The following is a 13183-nucleotide window of genomic DNA, read 5'->3' on the forward strand; positions in this document are numbered from 1 at the left end:
AAAAAAAAAAAAAAAAAAAAAAGAGAAAAAAATATCAGAAAAATACAAAAAAATCAAGTATTTATCAATTCCATCATCTCTTGTTCCAAAAATAAAAAGAGAATAGTCAATGTAAATAAGAGTCATGCAAATAGTCATTTTGTTGTTTCATTGTAATAAGCAAGGAGGGTGTATGCCATTGATGTACAACGCGAGTAATTGTGAAATACCTCCAACTCATTCACAATTCTCGTAAAGTCCGGACAACTAGCTAGATTTCGACCTTGGTTCTTAGCCTGAGAAACTATCTCTTGGTGATTAGTAGTCATAACTTCAGATCTTTCTTTACACATGTGTAGATACACTTTACACTCTTATCACATGTCTTTTTTTTGTTATCAGTGCTAGGATTGTCCCTTTGATAGCTAGATTGACATCTCGATTTTGCTGTGAGCTTAACTGACTTGCACATGTCACATTTGATGGAATCTGAGCTTATATTTTGACATAGAACTTTGTAGGTACGTTCTAAGCAAACCTTCACGAGACTTCAACTCGTCCACTAGGGACACTTAGTGGTTTAAAAGGCTTAGTGCATACGCTAAATGCATTCGAGAGACCAGCGACAGTGGTATAGGTAGGATTTCCTTAGTTTTGTTTTACTTGAGGACAAGTAAAATTCAGGTTTGGGGGTATTTGATGAGTGCTAAAAAGTGCATATTTCTATATATTTTTCTTGGCATTTAACTCATCTTTTGTGCATTAATTCTACATTTTATCCCATATTCTGTATTTTCATTGTTTTCAAGAATAAATATTTTTCTTACTTAATTTTGCATTTTTAGGTAATAAATAAAGTCTGGATGACTTGCGGAGCGGAAAAGAGCTGAAGAGTGGTGAAAAGCCGGAAGAAATTACGCGAGGAAGCCGCAAAGAATGGAGCAAAAGACCAAAAAGTTAGGAATGAGCTCAAGAAGGAAGAATTGTTCTTAAAGAAGATATGGGCTTGGCATACCCAAGGCCCAAAACCCTTACCCAAACCCATTTTCTATATCCATACCCGCCTCCATTATCAACCGTTAGATTGGATCCAACTCATCATCCTACGGTCGCTCATTCATAGAGCATCAAAATCTGAAGTCTCTGCCAAACACCACAGCGCTTAAATTCCAAGCCTTCAGATTAGATCACATTTAGATCCTACGGTCGCTCCTTTGCCTGCGCATCAAATCTCGATACTTCCGCTTAACACTACAGTACCTAACATCATCTAACACCGTTGACTTCGTTGTGTTTCAAAATCCAACGGTTGCATCGATTCATCTCTTATCTCACCGTTAGATCTACCAACCATCTTCGCATCCCGCAGCTCAGAGTCACAAAACATCAAAATTTGATGAAGCCGCCACACACTGGAGCACCAAACCCTATACCAGCTACCCAAACACCCCCTTCTCCCAAAAACATCGAGTTCTTCTCCTCCACTCCGTCTGCAGAGAGCTGCTCTGCAACCCCATCCCTCTCTGCAACTTCACCACCTTCTTCACCTCCACTGCCACCACCACACCTCCCCCATCATCACCCCTATCTTTCTCCATCATTACCCCCTTGTTCTAACCTTCTATTATATAGTTTTCTTCCCTAATTTCTCTCTAAAAACCTAGGGAAGAAATCAATAAAATAGGACGAGTTGGAAAGATGCAATTGAAGCATGGGATGGAGCAGGTGAACAGGGAAAATAATGGGTCGACGATTGAAGTGTCAAATCACATGTTTGGTGAGTAAAATTCGAAACCCTAATTTCAACTGTCCAAATTAGGTTTTTGGGGATTTTTATAGAAAACCCTAATTTCTGTTAGGGAAAGCCTGGAGACGAATAGAGAGAAACATGGGTTCAAATTGTACTATCAAATTAGGTAGAATCAAATACCTAATTTCTGTGTTGTTTGATTTTGGGATTTGGGTGAAGAACCCTAATTTTGTATTTTGGGGAATGGGGTCTGTGGGTATAAATTGGGACTGTGGGTGTGATGTAAAGACTCAGGCTGGACTAGCCAGTGTCAAAATTGGGAGAATTGGACTAGCCAGTTCCCCAACTGTGTAGTTTTTTTTATGTTCAGTTCTTTGTTTCACTTTCAATTCCAAGTTCAATTACTGCCTAATTCATTCTATTGTTATCTTCAAATGTTATTTATGTTCTAAATCCACCACTAGGGTGAGAGGACCCTTAAGCCATGATGGTTAGCCATTAGGTTAGTTTTTGTTGAACTCAAAATCGCTTAGGCTAGTTAGATTCCTAAAAGCCCAACTGACTTGTGATTAGTGGTGCTGTAAGAAGACCACTAATGCTAGGGGTCAGTGGTGGTTCTAAGGGGTTAATCAGCTATATTAGTTAGTAATCCACTGCCTAGTTGACCTGTGATTGCCTGTGCCTTAAACAGACAGCCAATACTAGGGGTTAGCTAAGGCTGTAAGGTTAGTTAACTAGCCATATGACAAAAACTTAACCTACGTGAACTAGCTAGGTGAAGGGGAAATCTTAACCCTAGAATCACACCTTCATTCCCACTGTCACTTAGTTTAGGAAATTAGTTAGGAAATTTAGGAAAACAACAATAGCTCCCTCCAAGTCCCTGTGGACAAACCCCTGCTTATTCACTTTCTACTTTAGATCCTGTGCACTTGCAGGTTAGGATAAAACGTAGTTTTAGAACATATTCCTTTTGCTATCAATAACCATGTATTCCTTGAACCGCAGTTTTTCGAACTTTGTTGATCAAGAGAAATCGGAAGGATTGTGGGCTTGCCAAGTCCACGAACTCAGTCGGCGAACTGACGGAAGTTCTTGTACCGAGAATTTCTGCTGGGATTTCCAAAAACTCGTTTGTGTGCTAAGTCCGCGAACCTAGTCCGCGAACTGGCAGAAGTTCTGGACCCGAGAACTTTTGATGAGTTTGGAAAACTATGCCGGTTTATCTTAAGTCCGCGGACTTGTTTGTGAGCTTAAGAGGTTATAATCTAAAATGTGCTATGAACATGAAACTTAAATTACTAAGGAATGCTTTATGCAAACCGTGGCTAAATTTCATGAGCCGATTCAATCGAATCGAATCATCTTTGTTTCAATTGTGTCTTATGTAGTTACATGAGATCTCATAGCAATTGAACAACTCTATAACTAGTTCATTTGAAGTCAATTGAACTAGTTATGGTGAAGAAGAACAAGGTTAACATGAAATTCTCATATGGTTAACCTTTTGGGTTACTATGTTGAACCAACATACACGTACACGTTTGGGCATGGTTTTCACGAACCCAGTAAACGTGTACCACAAGTGTGTGTGACAAGCTAAGTTTTCGATCTAACGGTTGAGAAATATTAGCTTGAATCTAATTCAGGTTTTCATCTAACGGTGAATAAGGATTGCTTTGTAACTAAGGCAAAACCCTGGTTTGAAGACTATATATAGGAGACATCTAGCTTTGGGAAAACTAATCCCCACACGTCCATGTGCTACTAGTTCTCTTGCTAGAGTCAATCTCCATTAACCTTTGATTTTCTTCTCTAAAATCAGGTTAACGACTTAAAGACTTCATTGGGATTGTGAAGCCAGACCGATACTACTTTTATCGTAGTTATGTGATCCGATCTTGCATCTTCTATAGTACGAGTACAATCTTTGATTGGATTGAGATCGTGAGAGTTCTCCGATAGGCAAGATAAAGACGTCACAAACATCTTCGTCTCACTGTTTGTGATTCCTTGACAAACCGCCTGTGTATTCGGGAAGGATTGTTGAGAGGTGATTGATTAATCTAGGCCGTTCTTCGGGAATATAAGACCGGATTATCAATTGGTTCCTGTTCACCTTGATTTCATATCATAAGACGGAACAAAACCTAGGGTTTATCTGTGGGAGACAGATTTATCCTTTGATAGACTTTTCTGTGTGAGACAAATTTGTTTATTGTTTAAGCCTGCGATTTTGGGTCGTAACAACTCTTAGTTGTGGGTAAGATCAGCTAAGGGAATCAAGTGCGTAGTATCCTGCTGGGATCAGAGGCGTAGGGAGTGCAACTGTACCTTGTCTCAGTGGGAGATTGGTAGGGGTTCAACTATAGTCCAGTCCGAAGTTAATTGGTAGTAGGCTAGTGTCTGTAGCGACTTAATACAGTGTGCATTCAAACTGGACTAGGTCCCGGGGTTTTCTGCATTTGCGGTGTCCTCGTTAACAAAATTTCTGGTGTCTGTGTTGTTTCTTTTCCGCATTATATTTTATATAATTGAAATAATGCAGGTTGTGCGTTAAGATCATCAATTGGAAATCCAACCTTTGGTTGTTGATTGATATTGATTGATCCTTGGACATTGGTCTTTGGTACCGTCCAAGTCATTCCTTGTGTTTGATTAAAGACTCGCTATTGTTTTAGCTTAAGTAAATCAAAACAAGTGAGAGATATTAACTCCTTGAGATACTTTAATCTAGATTGAGTCTGACTGTCTAGTTGATTCTCTAGCAAAGTATTTCGGAGTTAGTCCATACAGATTGCTAATCGAAATATTGGGTGGTGTTGTTAGACCCCCGCTTTTTTCAATTAGAACAATCGAATCTTACATAAACATACACTGTTTGATCCACCATCTCCAAACAACTCCAAAAGTAAATCTTTTTTTGCTCGATAATAAGAATTTCGTTAATATCAAAAGAATATAAAAAACCCATTTTTAGAGAGCATCAACTAAAGACTTTCAAGACTTACATTGTTTATAAGAAAGCCATACAAATTAACTGACTCTAAAGTAAGTTACTCCAAAATTAAATCTTTCCATAACAATATCAAGACAATTCAAATTTACGTTGTCGAATGTCTTTTCGGAATCGACTTTGCAAAAAATGACAGTCAAATTATACACAATCGACTTTCAGACTTAGACACGATCTTATACACTCCTCCAATCAAGCTACTAAGCCTAAAGTTGTGCAAGGAAACTACACAATTGCATTTCAGAATTAACTTTAAATTTGTGTATTTGAGTCTCCAGCCAATAGATCCCTTAGTCTCAAATTTTTTGATCATTAACAGTGTATCACACTTACTGACATCCCATGAAATTTCAAAAAAAAATCATAGTGAAGTCATCCGGTCCCGGTGCTTGTTAGAACCAAAGTGCATAATAACATTCTTAACATCATCTCAGATAAGGCAGTTCAAGTGCAATCCTATCGGCTAAGGATATAGAAGGCAGTTCAAGGTCATCGAACCTAGGTCATTACATGATCTTCATCAAAAAGTGAAGTATAAAAAGTCTTAGCTTTGGAAGAAATCTTTGATGTGTCGTAACAAAGGGATTCATCAATCATGAGACGATTAATGGCATTGTAATTAGATTTAAAACTATCAATTTGATGCAAATACTTGGAATTCTTCTCTCCCTCCTTAATTAGCCCATTTTTCTTCTGCTCTTTGGCCTCATTTTTCAGCTAAGTTCAAAGATAAGTGAACATTCTTAGCTTTGGCCTCTTCACTGGCAACATTTCTTGCATTTAAAAGTTGAGATATTTCTTTAAGAATATCCAAAAAGCTAATAAGTTCTTCCATATGGCCAGCCTGAAGTTGAATGTCTCGTAACTCCAAGCTTTGACGAAACTTTCCATAATTTAGATATAAATCTCCTCCCATAGGGTGACATCTCAATGCACAAGATAAATTTTACTATGTAAAAATACGGCAATTACAATAATAATTTAGTTAATTAATTCCAAATTTGTTTTAGTTCTATATATATATAAGCGAAAGATCATTCACACGCACCCCGAAAAAATAATAAATAATATACACGTTCTTTATTGGGCAAGTGTTTATCTAATCAAAAAATCTGGACAGACTGCCCCAACAAACCATGGCAAAACGGTTGTGACACAATAAAGTGGCCCAACTCACTTTTATGTGGCAATTCCCTGTAACTGGGTCCAACCTGTCTCACTCACATGGCGGTTTTTAGGTGATTTTTGGACGTTACGTTTGGAATTACTCATATCTGATCGAGTTTTTTTTGGAGCTCTGCAGGTTATAGGAAACTGTGTGCATAGCCAAGATGACTTACTGGGGCGCAAATACTACTATATTGCATTATTATTGACTTACATGGTATTGCAGAGGTATGGGACGGTTGAGATAAAAGCGACCATATATCAAATGATGCATGTTTGGAGTGTTCAGGGCAAATTTCAGACAGGCATCATTGTTGAAACTTACGACTCAAGAAAAAACAGTTTTTTTAACATTTTGTTTCTGTTTGACCATCTTATAACTTAATTTAACGGGAACCTCACTGATTCATACGAGCATTTCATACTTTAAAAAAAAAAAATTACGAGCATTTCATACCTATCGCGTGATTGATAATATCTGCTCAAAAAAAATAAAAATAAACTATATAGTTTTTGTTTGCATTTTTCATTTTGTTGAAAATACAAAAGAGAAAAAGAAAAAGGCAACGCCTGCTTTTTGTAGATTGACATTAAATTTTGCAATGTTTGTAGGATTATGTTCTTGGCAAGATATCATTTATGGACATGGTACCAAACAGTTTAATTTGGTTTAGTTCAACTTTAGCTGTCCGTATGAAATTTTGCATAAGAATTTATTATCTATTATCTAATAAGATTAGTTATTAATATCGTCCATGTCCGTCCTAGAGCCTAATAGGAGATCCGTCCTAGAGCCTAATAGGAGACCAATATGCCATACTACCTCGATATTGTTGGTCGACTGGGATTGGTCGAGTTGGCCAGAGAATCTTCCCCTTTAAAGGCATTGACAAAATAAGCTCTAAGAACTGTTCCTGTGGATTGAACAAACTCATAGTTAAAACTCATAGTTTGTTCATTTTGCTCCCACTATGGACTCGATAAACATCAAAAATGGATGTTCAAACCAACAAATTCGTACATTTGTTCATTGAGTTAAAACATGTAACGCGCGCTTGATTATATAGGCCGGGCGACCTTGCCTCCAATGCTGGCGCTTGAGCCAAAAGCACTGGCGCTTAAGCCAACAGCGCTGGCGCTTGTCACTCCGTCGCCAGTTGTTACTTCACACGCCAGCGGTTTTGGTTAAAGCGCCAACGACTGAATCTGGACGGCTAAAAAATCTTGTTATCTAACGGCTATAATTTTTGAGTTTTATAAATACTTCTCATTTCAACTCCAAATACACACATTCTTCACTCTCAAATCATCTACAAAAATGCCTCCCAGAGTTCGTGGTGTTAGATTCACTAAATAAGAGGATTTAGCTATTTGTAGAGCCTTTGTTTTTCACACAGAAGATGCTGTAATGAGTAATGTAGCCGATTCGACGTTGACTTTCTGGGAGAAAGTTTACAAAATTTTCGTCGATGAAACGGGGAACATCCATGGGCGTGATTCTCACACATTGTCGCATCGTTTTAGTTTAATTAATATGAATGTATTGGAGTTCGTCGCTCAACTAATGGAGAATCACAAAAATAATATCAACGGTGAAGCCGAACATGAAGTGCTGCCCAGAACTCTAGCGATGTGGCTAGCATCTCACCGCGGTCGTCCTTTCTACTTCCATGCTTGTTTCAACATTCTTAGGGTGCTCAACAGATATAATCCCTACATCGTCCTAGGAATTCCACCACCCGCCGAGAATTGATGCCTATGTAGTAGTTGTTTTAATCTAATGTGTTTCTTTTATTCTAATGTATGATGCGGTTGTTCAATGCAGTATGTTTTTATTTATGAGATTGATGGTGCAATGTTCAATCGAGGAAAATTTTAAATTACTTATGATATTGATGGTTTTAGATAATCGTAATAACACAAAATAAACAACAAACTAAATAACATAGTACCATAGTGAATCGATTTGTCCTTCAACTTCAATCAGCCCACTCCACCAAAAAACACTTAGGACATTCCCAGAAATTCCTTCCATATGTGTATTTTCATAAGAAGCCCGCAAATGCATAAAATTCTTGCAATCAGGCTTTGAGAATCCACTGATTCTCTGTGGACAATGTTTGTATTTGTGATCTTCATATCTACAATGTTTGCAGTGTAATAACTCCTTCTTCAATTTGGCTTTAAGTTTGAAGTTTCTGCAGAGTGTTGCAATCTTTTCTTCTTCTTCTTCTTCTTTTTTAATCTTCATAGCATCATCTAGCATATGTGGTTCCTCTAGACAGTTGGGATCTTGACATTGAAAATACATGAGCTTTTTCGGTTGTGATTCAATCACCATTCTGATGCGCAAACAACCTTCCCACTGACACTTTGAATACATCCAAGGGCATTGCATAAGCCTGTGGTTATCCATGAAACATAATGGACAAACCTCTTTTGCTTCGACACATAATATTTTCTTCGCTCTGCCTTTAGAAAACATGGTGGATGTTGAGAAAGAAATCTATTGGTTTGGTTGAGAGGCCACCCCTAGTGTTGTATTTATAACAAAAAAATATGTGTTGGTAATTCAAACGGGCGGTTTTAGTATAATCGCACGGTTTTATTACAAACGCCAACTCCTATGGTAATTCAAACGGGCGCTTAAAGGAAAGCCGCGCGGTTATACAACAAACACCAACGACTCGATTTTCTTTCTCGACCTATAAATTCCATTCTTCCCATCTCCAAAATCACATCTTCTTCTTCTTCTTTTTTTCTTCTAAAACTCTTAATCTCTCCAACTCTCTAGAAATGTCTGTTAGAAATCGTGGTCCCAAGTTTACTGAAGAAAAGTATAACTATATGCAAAGCATTTTTTTCATAGGGTAATCATTGGTATGGGCTTTCAAGACGTTTATTTTTGGAAGAATATTTTTTCAATGTTCGTCTCACTGACAGGAAACACAGTAAACCGAGATGCTCGTTTTCAATCTATTAGGCTTGCAGTCCAACCATTTCTTGCTATGGTAATGGAAATTGATCGAGTAAAGTTCATCGGTATAACTAAAGATGAAGTGATCCAAACAACTCTTGATAATTGGGAGGAATCTCATGGAAAACCTTTCCGTTACGAAGCGTGTTTTAGAATTCTAAAAGATTGTCCATCTCAAGCACATTTATACTGCACTCGAATACCGCTCCCGGTCTTTACAATGGAATAAGATGTTACTCTTGTTCGATGTTGGGTACATCGTTTGATGAGACTAATGAACAATGACTATTTCTGGGAAAGAGTATTTGGACATTTTGTAGCATCACAGAACGAAATCATAAGAAACAGTAAGATCCTAGAACTAAGAATTGTATTCATCACTAAGAAAGTCAAACATTATACAGAAGTTTTGTGGATGGTCCACCGTAGCAATTCTGGACTATCTAACGAAGAACTGCTGAGTATCCCTTTTTCCTCATGGACTCAACTACATCATAAATATTTGAACTTGTTGTTTATCTGTTTTACAGAAAACCATCGCTCAGACCAAGTTTACTGAAGAAAGCGGAAGAGAGTTTAAGCATTTTGAGTGCTATGAACTCTACAAAGAGAATGTCACTAGATTTGATGTAGTTTGATGTTTTTGTTGGAGTTTATTAAAATGTAGTTTGATGTTTTTTGCAAGTTTAAATTGCAATAAATTTCGCTTAATCTGAAGTGGAAATCTCTATTTTAAAATCTAAATATTTCATTGATGCCAGTTCTTTTACAAGATATAACTTAGGCAATAATAAAACGTACTAAACAACTTCAATAAAAATCAAGTACAAGTTTCGGTCTCCTGTTTATCTTCACTTGAAATATCTTCCATTCAATGCGCTCTTTTACAATTTCGCCTTTGTTTTTGAATTTTTTGTTGTTAACTTTCAAAACTGGAGCTCTTCTTTGCCTTTTAGCGGAAAATTTTCTTGGAGCAACTTCAAAAACTTTCACTTCTCTCTTACAATTTTCAATCAATTTAAAACTCCCACATATTTTAGAAACAGATGCTTCAAGTTTTGCATCGCAAAAAAGTGTAATCGCCTTTTCAGCCATTGAAATAGATTTTAGAAGAGAAAAATCAAGAGAAGTGAATTTTGGTGTGAGTGAATTGTTTGAAATTGATGGTAATTTATAGAGGTAAAAAGTGAATTTTGAATTTAAAAAAAAAATACCCGTTGGCGTTTTTTCTACAAACGCCAATGCTCTACTTTCGAGCGTCGAGTTTAGTTTACAAACGCCAGCCCTTCTTCTTCCAACGCTGGAGTTTAACATTCACACGCTGGCGTGTGTCTCTAGTTCGGGCGCTTAGTGATCAACCACTGTGTGCTTTGCCATAGTGGAAAAACCAGTTTGACCATCCACCTGGCTCAACAAAAGAATGAGTTTGTTTATTCCCATAGGAATTGCCCTTACGTTGAATAGTGATGAAACTCTCGCTTCTTAATGGCCGAAATAGGTATTTCTAATGTAGAAGCTATGGTGAGGACACTTGGCATAACTCTGTTGGTCGGGATATTAAAAATTGGGTTACACTTTGTTTACATCAAGTATTTAACACTCCGTTAGTAACACCGTTAACAAAAAGGAAGGTGTACGACACTTCCTTAAGAGTTTTAATCCAATTAATTTCCTTACACCTGGGGCCGTAACGAACTATATGGGGGTTCTAAGCGAAGTTAGAGAAACGGGGGTCTCTGTAAGCCAATATTTTTTTCTCTCCTATGATAATCAAATGATAAAATTGGCCTAGAAAATATGTCTAAAAAAACGGAAAAAACACCTTATCTTACAAAGATCGATATTCCTACCCTTTTCGAATTAAAATCATATTAAATGACTTTATCCACTGTCAACTTCCAAACTGTGTTTGGACAAGCCAATTGTTGCTAGAATTGTCAATAAAATTTTGCATCACACCCCTTGAGATAGAAGTTTTCCATATCTTTTAAGTAAATCAACTATTTTTTTTTTTTGCATTTCTTGTTTGGGCAGGAAAAAACTTCAAAAGGGTTCAATCCTGCATATAAATCATGCCCGTTAATATATCAGGACCCATATCATGCCTTAGATAACTTTCAAGTTGATATAACAAACTGTAAAATTAATTGTTTGCCGATCACCCAACTTAACATATTTTTTTTCGAAGCACTTGCACCATATTTATACACAAAAACTAAATTGAATTGTTGATTTTCTTTCTTTTTTGAGGCAGCGGATTTTTGAATTGAAAGTTTGGAAGTGGAATCTAGATAGAAGAATTAAAATCATATGATAAAATTTACTTTGATTTCATTGGTAAAATTTTTGTTCTTATTTTTTAATTATGGAATTAGAAACCCTAGAACTTGTAAATTGTAGTAAGTATAAGGACTGAAAAACAGTATAGTGATGGGAAATCAGATCAGAAAGAAAGGAAAAAAACACGAATACTTAATTTGAAATATATAGGATTTGGGGGGACCTAAGATTTAGGGATCCTAGGTCGTCGCCTAGCTGGCCTATGCTCAGCGACGGCCCTGCTTACACCGTGTTTACACCAAATACTTAACTTTACGTTAGTAATACCGTTTAAGGTGGACAATACTTCCTCAAACCACGAAAAAAAATTCCAATACAAAATCTAGCTTAAAAAATATTAACTTAACTTAATGGAAAAGAAAAACTTAACTTAACGTGTTTAGAATTTTACGGAAGTCCAAACTCAATTTGGAAGTCGATTACCTAATATATTATGAATTTTTTTCCAAACTTATACATATAAAGGGGAAAAATAAATAAATTTCGTATCTTTTCTCCGCCTATTTAATACATGCACACCCAAACTAAATAAAACATGCATCGTCACGGGACGGGACGAAGCACCATGCACACCAAATTACAAATATGATTAAAAGAAGAAGAAAAATCCTAGTGCATAACACGAGCACAAATCTGATTATACTTCATAACGAGAGGTTTATTTTTTCTTCACTAGAAAAATTGAATTCATTTAATAAAAATAATATTACATTGTAGAATTAAAAAATTCAAAGACATTATCTACGTGGCATCTAAATTAGAGCTGTTTAGATACGACGTAGTAAGTAATTTTTGAACTTTGGCTAAGTTGAAAAGTTAATTCGAGAACTAAATAAAAAGGCATATAGGTAGCATATAAGACATAGTCCACGTGGCATTTAAATTAGAGGTGTTTTGATACGACATAGTAAGTAAATTTTTGAACTTTGACAAAGTTGAAAAGTTAATTAGGGAACTAAATAAAAAGGCGTATAAGTAGCATATAAGAAGGTTTTCGCCTTATTAAATTGAAAAGTCAAAATTTAGCCAGCAAACCTCGTGCTAAAATAATTTTTTCTTTTTTGAAGGTTGGATGCCAAAGAAAACAACACAAAAACAAAAAAGAGCAACAAAACATGATTATTTTTTTTAAATAAAAGGTGTTTGAAGCTCATCTTGAGGCTACCAACCAAATTGCGGTACGAGTCATGATGTAATTGATTAAATTCTGAATTTTGATTTAGTAATAAAATATTTTAACTTATATTTTTTTTAAAAGTCCGGAAAATAAACTAGACGATAATAGTTGTACGAACTGCCTGCACAATCTAAAGGATATTCGACAGGATTTGAGGAGGATATGATGCTTAAATAGCATATTGAAAGAGAACGTGAGAAAAATGATTTGCGATTCTCTTTACATCATTGAACTTTAGCTTGTCGAAGTGGCAAATGCAGAAGGGATGTCTTCAATAATTCTTCTACCTCTTCAATGAATTTTTGAACTCCTCTAGTCGAGAATGCCAATGAGAACTTCGCGGTCATTCGCTATAACAATGTATTGGTACCTTCATTATGTTGCAAGTCCAGCCGAAAAATAAAACCCAAAGTCTCATTCGCCAAAGGAAATGTAAGACCAACACTTGAAATACAATAATAGATAGTTGTTTTCATTTAAATCTTTAGCTACAAGAACACATTAAGCCTGGCCATCCTTAAGAATTGCATTTATATTTAATCTAATGAAGTTACCCGAAGAAGGAAACCATAAAGGATCAATAATTCTTATATTTAGCTCCATATAGTCCAACATGGGGTTAGCAACCTCAACACCATCTTTTCTTTTTTGATAACCTGTATTGAACCATATTAATGATTAGTTGAATCAGATGTTTCAGATTTTCAAAGTTAAGCTCGTTACGAGCTTAACAGATTTACCAAAAGAGACAAGACTATAGCAAAGGCCAAAATTATC

The sequence above is a fragment of the Papaver somniferum genome, chromosome 5 (assembly GCF_003573695.1).
Source record: "Papaver somniferum cultivar HN1 chromosome 5, ASM357369v1, whole genome shotgun sequence".
Lineage (NCBI taxonomy): Eukaryota > Viridiplantae > Streptophyta > Magnoliopsida > Ranunculales > Papaveraceae > Papaver > Papaver somniferum.